We start from the raw sequence: 7,067 nt of genomic DNA, 5'->3' as shown, positions 1-7,067 counted from the left end.
GCCAAAATAATTGTTCTTTGTATTGGTTTTGTAAATAAATACTTTGGAGTTCTATGTTCACCTCCTGAGTCTTTCTGGTAGAAATGGAAGCGTCAGCGCAAGTTCTACTAGGAAGACTTAATGCTACGTCACATATTACAATTAGATCTAGCCAATCGGCACGCAACACGAGGGATATAAAAGCCCTCTACTCACCCTTCATTGTGTTTGCAGATACTGCCGCTGTCGTTTCCCTCCATCCTCCCCACCAACACCAGGTTGGACCCGTCCATGCGGGGGTAGGCTCCGCCCTGCCTTCGTCTTCGGCAGGAATAGCTGGAATCTACAATGTCTGATTCAAGCTACGGATGGGGCCTATGCCAAAATAATTATGTTCTTTTGTATTGGTTTTGTAAATAAATACTTTGGAGTTCTATGTTCACCTCCTGAGTCTTTCTGGTAGAACTGCTGTTCATCAGCATTAGTGCACTAATGTAAGTCTGCGTGGGAACACTACCTCTCTCCGTAGACATATATTATGAGAAATGATAATCTCAGCAGGTTTCAGGATATTTAGGTGTGTTACGTATACTGTACTTAAAACTGGGTGGGTATTTCATTTTCTTCTTTCTTTTGGGGGTAGGCTCCGCCCTGCCTTCGTCTTCGGCAGGAATAGCTGGAATCTACAATGTCTGATTCAAGCTACGGATGGGGCCTACGCCAAAATAATTTGTTTTTTGTATTGGTTTTGTAAATAAATACTTTGGAGTTCTATGTTCACCTCCTGAGTCTTTCTGGTAGAAATGGAAGCGTCAGCGCAAGTTCTACTAGGAAGACTTAATGCTACGTCACATATTACAATTAGATCTAGCCAATCGGCACGCAACACGAGGGATATAAAAGCCCTCTACTCACCCTTCATTGTGTTTGCAGATACTGCCGCTGTCGTTTCCCTCCATCCTCCCCACCACCACCAGGTTTTCACTACTTTTATTAACGTTTTTGCCTCTGTATTTCATTTCAAATGGTCTTGTAGTGTAGGCTAGAATATGATGATATGAAAATAATAATTCATGGTGAATATACAAGTAGTATCATAACAGCAAGAGATGTTGTTCTGAAAATCCATAATAATAAATAACAATATTTGAATAAATGTATTAATAAAATATTTCAATAAAAAGAAAAATACAATATTGGATAACATACATTTTAGAAAGAACTGGCAATTTGTTTATTTTTGCTCTGCCAACAAAAATAGTTCCAAATGAAACCAAAGCAGGATCAACCACTGCATGTCTCGGAGCAATACAAAGTAGTGATATTTAGTTCCTGAATGCATTTTAAATGAATTATTTGAGTGAATAATACAATGATCCACTGATGCATTATACTGGAATAAAAATGTAAGTATAAATATTCCATGTATTATTGTAATTAATATAAAGTCACAAAAACAGTACAAATAATTAAGAAATTAGCTAAATTTCTCTGATAAATCTCTAAAATGATTTTAAAACGAGTATAGTGTATCACAAGAGGACAAATTCCCAAAAGTATTTCATGTCGACTTCCATTGTACGAAATCCCTCTGAGGTTTTTTGTCATGTATGATAATGCAGGAAGACTTTAAATGAGTCATTTGTCCTCTTTCATTTGTATATGTGACAAAAGCAGAGTTTATGCACGTTAGCGTGATTCACTCCACACATCGGTGGGTGTCACATCTGTATAAACAGGCCCTGGGGTGAACGTTGTAATGGCACACAATAGACATTACCTCCCTCAATGATTCCTCCATTTCTTCAGTGCTCACATGGCTTTTTATTGTCTCTACAAACCCGAAGGGGACAGAATAAAGTGACACCGCCAACTGCTTTATCACCACTATCGCTGTTCACACTTGTGCTAGTTTATTTATCAAGCAGGTCCTGTGGGATGGTAATTAGCTTTGAGTCTGTGGTGGCCACTGGGTTTCTCCTGATATTTTGTGAGATGTAAAGAGGATCATTAAGCAGCTGGGACAGTGAGAGATGTACCTGTGTTGACCTTGGATGTGACCCGCGCCAAATCAATCCATCTAGGGTGGGGGACAGGAGCGGTGGGCTGGCGGGGACTGTTTTTCCGGCGTTCGGAGAGCTTGCTGACTTTAGAAAGGGGGGCGAAGATTCCTAGAGAGGGTCAGAGAGAAATTAGTTTGTTAGCCACTGAGAAGAGAGAAGAAGGCAAGCCCTAAATTGTACTAAAAAACATGAAAACAGCCAATGCTTAAATGAGAACTGTCCAACTAATATAAAAAATAAATAGGGAAAAACAGGGTTAGGTATCACCAAATACAAAGTTCTGTCACGGAATTCTAGATGGCGCAGGCTGTTCTAACTCAATCTGATATATTTACATCATCATCCATATGGTGCAGCTGATTTTCACATCAGCAGTCAATGAGCTTGCTGCTCAACATTCAAATACTTGCCTAGTGCTTGTTATAGCAGTTGCAGAACATTTCAGAAACCCTCCACCTTCCCCAACTCCACCTGTATAGATCTGCTACGCGGTAATTTCAAGTATGTTATATAAGGGAGTTATGTCATATGTTGCATATGCAGCAGCAGTATTTTTACATGCACACAGCAGCATGTATGTGGAAGAATTGACAGTAGCAAGGCTCAGTACGTGCTCTGACGCAGCAGCAGCGTAGCAGAGCTATTCCGCCAAGACCAAACACACAAACATACATTTATGTTACATATATGAACATTAGGGGGGGTGCGGCAAGGCTGAGGAATAGTGTACAGTCAGCAGATAATTTTGCTCCGTTATCAGTTGTAGCAGTTGTGGTTGTATCAATAATAGACCACTAGATGGCGCAATTGAAGAATCAGAGTTGTATTGCAGGGAGCCATGTAGAAATATAAATGAACGATGCATGGTTCTGCTCTAAGCATGTAAGTTACAAGTTTGTGAAAGGACTTCCAGTGCCAGGTAAACATAAAGCAGATTATGAATATACTTAAAGCAGCACTATGTAACTTTTTCTGTGTTCCAAATTTGCAAAATGTATATAATGAGCGAGTACATCATGAATTAATCTTCCAAACCGCGTTTTTGTCTTATTCCGAATCACTACGGTACACTTATAATAAGTACTTATATTTGGACTATTGTAGCCTGGTCGGGTCGTCACCGCTGCAGAGTAATGCATACCTGCGTGAATCGCCATAGACATAAACTTAGAGAAGTAGCTCCGGTTGGAATGTTCTTCCACGGGATGTGTGCAGTTCTGTTTATTAACCGCTAGAGCGCCAAAAGTTACATAGTGCTGCTTTAAGATTAGGGGTTGCACCGACTAATCGACTAGTCGACTACAATGCTCCGCCATGACGCTTTAAGCTTGACGTCGACTAGTCGCTGGTCCTATAGAGGGCACAACAGGATAAGAAATCTTTGAAGGACTTACACATTCATGCTACGTTTCCAAACAGTTAAAATTACAAATAAATGCATACTCTGAAAGCGCTCCACATGTGATATTAAATTACTGGATGCTCGAAATTGAACGGGAGAATGCACGTTTTAAACAGCTTATTGTACAGGTAAGTTAACCGCCGTTCTAATCTAATGCGCTGCTGTACTGTAACGCACACACATAGGCTACAGACAGTAGCTCGTACATCACGCACACATCGTGCGCGCACAGAATCATTCAGCGTGGAAATGTATTGTCAACACTGTTCTGTGATTTCTCAATAAAATAGCTTAGAAACTGAAAAAGTTCAAGCATATATTTCTTAATAACTAAATCCCACAGCTTCACTACTAGTAGAGAGACGCTGCCAGGTAGAATTAATTCTAGACACGCAATCACTCTCACTAATGCATTCATATGAATGTAATCTTTACTGTGCTACTTTATCTGTATCTGATTTAGAATGAGCAGAAATCTGTGAGAAACCTAACGACTCCAAGACAAAAGAACTGTTAAAAATTAGCTATTATAGGAGCAATAGCCATGTGGGCAGCGCTGTGTCAAATGCCATAGCTGTGCACTTCAACTTTAAAAAATCTGAAGTCGTTCAACCTCTACTTAAGATTCACAAATACCAAAACAACGTGTCTACACCAGACGCAAGTGGCGCGACGTGACAAAAGCAAATAGAACCCAGTGATGTTCAGTGAACAGTGGATCAGTGGATGACAGTAAACTGATGCCCCGTTCTATTTCTGACAAACTCCAGCGCTCTGACACAAAGGAAAATTTCAAATATTCATAAGATAATCGTGAAAAAAATTGTTTCCTCAAAAATATGAAGCAGCACAACTGTTTTCAGCATTAAAATAATCAGAAATGGTTACTGAGCAGCAAATCAGCATATTGAAATGATTTCTGAAGGATCATGTTACACTGAAGACTGGAGTAATGATGCTGAAAATTCAGTTAGCTTGAAAATATTTTTCTCTAAAAAAAGGGGGCCCGGCAGAAAAAGTTTGGGAACCACTGGGTTAATGAAATTATGCTGACAAGTTAACTACGCATGCTTATATATCAGCATATTACAACAGAGATGTGGCTGGTTAAGACAAAAATTCAGATTAACGCACACAAAATATTTGATTCATTGGTGCTCTATCATGTTGCATCTGGTTTACTAGTTTGTAAACATTACACTCACTAGTTAGCTAGTTACACTCAAATATCACCATAACACACTTGTCAAAGTTGTAGCTGGTTATGGAAGGGATATGACTCATTCCTTGGTGATTTGTTGTGCCTGATTTGCTAGTTACTAAAAATTAAGCTTGCTAGTTATCTAGTTATCCTTACATATTGTCAAATCACAACTGCTATATTCATGGCTGGTTATTAAAAAAAAACAAAAAACAAACAAACAAACAAAAAAAAACATTAACACAGAAAAGGCATGATTCCTTGACTACTGTGTAAGTAAATAGTTAGTAAACATTAAACTCAGTTATGCTCAAATATGGTCATACCTCACTTACCACATTTTCCCTCACTTATCATTTGTTCAGACAACAATTAAATAAGACATGCATTATTGCTTGACTTTTTATATTGCTCCAGATTAGCTAGTTAGTAAACATTACGCTCAATATTTATCTGGTTGGGCTCAAATATCACAGTCTGGTTAGCTGGTTAAGACAAAAATAGGATTAACAGACATGACATGATATTTTTTTGCGCCTGGTTAACATGTTGGTAAACTAAGCTTTTAACAATACTCTTTGCAAGTCACTATCATACGGGAAAACCTTTTCCATTAATACTCTTACCATGTTTAATTGGGCAGCTGAAGTACTGGACGCCAGCTACCGATCCATCATTCTTGCCCACTGGTTGGTGAGCCCAAAGCCCAAAGCCCACCAGCAAACTCTGTACTGCCACAGAACCACAGAGTCCCGACCTTACAAAACAAGCGAGAGCCGCAGAGTAAACTAAGATTTACACTTTCCCTTAATGCATTCAATCACGGGACCACAGGAGCATCCTGCAGAAACACTTTAACAAACGGAGGGGAGGTTCTATGGGGAAAGTGTGAGAAATAGTTTTCTGGCCGCGTGGGCTGCTGAGGCGATAATACATGTTCAATAGACCTGTTTCACGCTCTCTTTATCTTGCTCCGTACTCCGGAGGGCAATGAAAAGTGATTACTTCTCTATTCCAAAAACAAACAAGCACATTCGCACACCGCGGCCCATTTGACTGGTTGGCGGAGAGCCGACCTTGTTTTCTTATGTGCCGACATTCATAAACAGGCAAATGAGTTTGGATAAAAATAACGTTAAAAGTAAAATAGGGATCAAAGAAAGCCAGCGGTGCCAAGGATCCCTGAAGATAATGGGGTTTTGATTAGCCAATCTGCAGATTCTAGGCACTCTGCTCACTTTAGTCCCAATGTGATGAAGGAATTAATTAATGGATAATTTGGAGTGTAGTTCTGAGAGGGCGAGAGGCAGCCAAAAAAAAATAAAAATGTACATGGAATTATTTCTGCAAGGACAATGCAGATGAGCAAGCCCTCTGGTCTCTTTACTCTTCTTTCAGATTTCTGACCCCCCCCCGTGGTCCATACCCACTGCACCGCGTGGGCTGCTGAGGCGATAATACATGTTCAATAGACCTGTTTCACGCTCTCTTTATCTTGCTCCGTACTCCGGAGGGCAATGAAAAGTGATTACTTCTCTATTCCAAAAACAAACAAGCACATTCGCACACCGCGGCCCATTTGACTGGTTGGCGGAGAGCCGACCTTGTTTTCTTATGTGCCGACATTCATAAACAGGCAAATGAGTTTGGATAAAAATAACGTTAAAAGTAAAATAGGGATCAAAGAAAGCCAGCGGTGCCAAGGATCCCTGAAGATAATGGGGTTTTGATTAGCCAATCTGCAGATTCTAGGCACTCTGCTCACTTTAGTCCCAATGTGATGAAGGAATTAATTAATGGATAATTTGGAGTGTAGTTCTGAGAGGGCGAGAGGCAGCCAAAAAAAAAAAAAAATGTACATGGAATTATTTCTGCAAGGACAATGCAGATGAGCAAGCCCTCTGGTCTCTTTACTCTTCTTTCAGATTTCTGACCCCCCCCGTGGTCCATACCCACTGCAAATGGATTTGAAAGCCCCAGCTGATACCCCGTCCACTACTGATGATGTCACAATGGGCCGCAGCTTGCAATGCGGCTGCCTTTTAACTGTAGCAAATAGCAGACAGTTATACAGCATGTAGGACAGATTTTGATTGCGTGGCAGCTTTAGGATACCTTTCAGTGACATTTTAGTTATTCGCGGGGAGCAGTGCATGCAGTAATTTCTTTCCAACAACTCTCATTTTGCTGAACATTGTGTGGAGGCACACCTGTTTCTATTAAATTTGATTTCTCAACTGCTTCAATCAATATCAATCACAGCAAACATGTTATGTTTGAACTCTAGCGTCTCTAACCTGTTTTTACGTTTGATGTGAGAACCAACAAGCACACACATTTCCTTGATTTTTGAAGCAATGTACATTTTTTCCAACACACATACAGACATATATATATATATATATATATATATATATATATT

The sequence above is a fragment of the Sinocyclocheilus rhinocerous genome, unplaced genomic scaffold (genome assembly GCF_001515625.1).
Source record: "Sinocyclocheilus rhinocerous isolate Xijiao unplaced genomic scaffold, SAMN03320098_v1.1 scaffold3254, whole genome shotgun sequence".
Taxonomy (NCBI): domain Eukaryota; kingdom Metazoa; phylum Chordata; class Actinopteri; order Cypriniformes; family Cyprinidae; genus Sinocyclocheilus; species Sinocyclocheilus rhinocerous.
The sequence above is the reverse complement of the archived record's forward strand: the minus strand, read 5'-3'. Positions refer to the sequence as shown.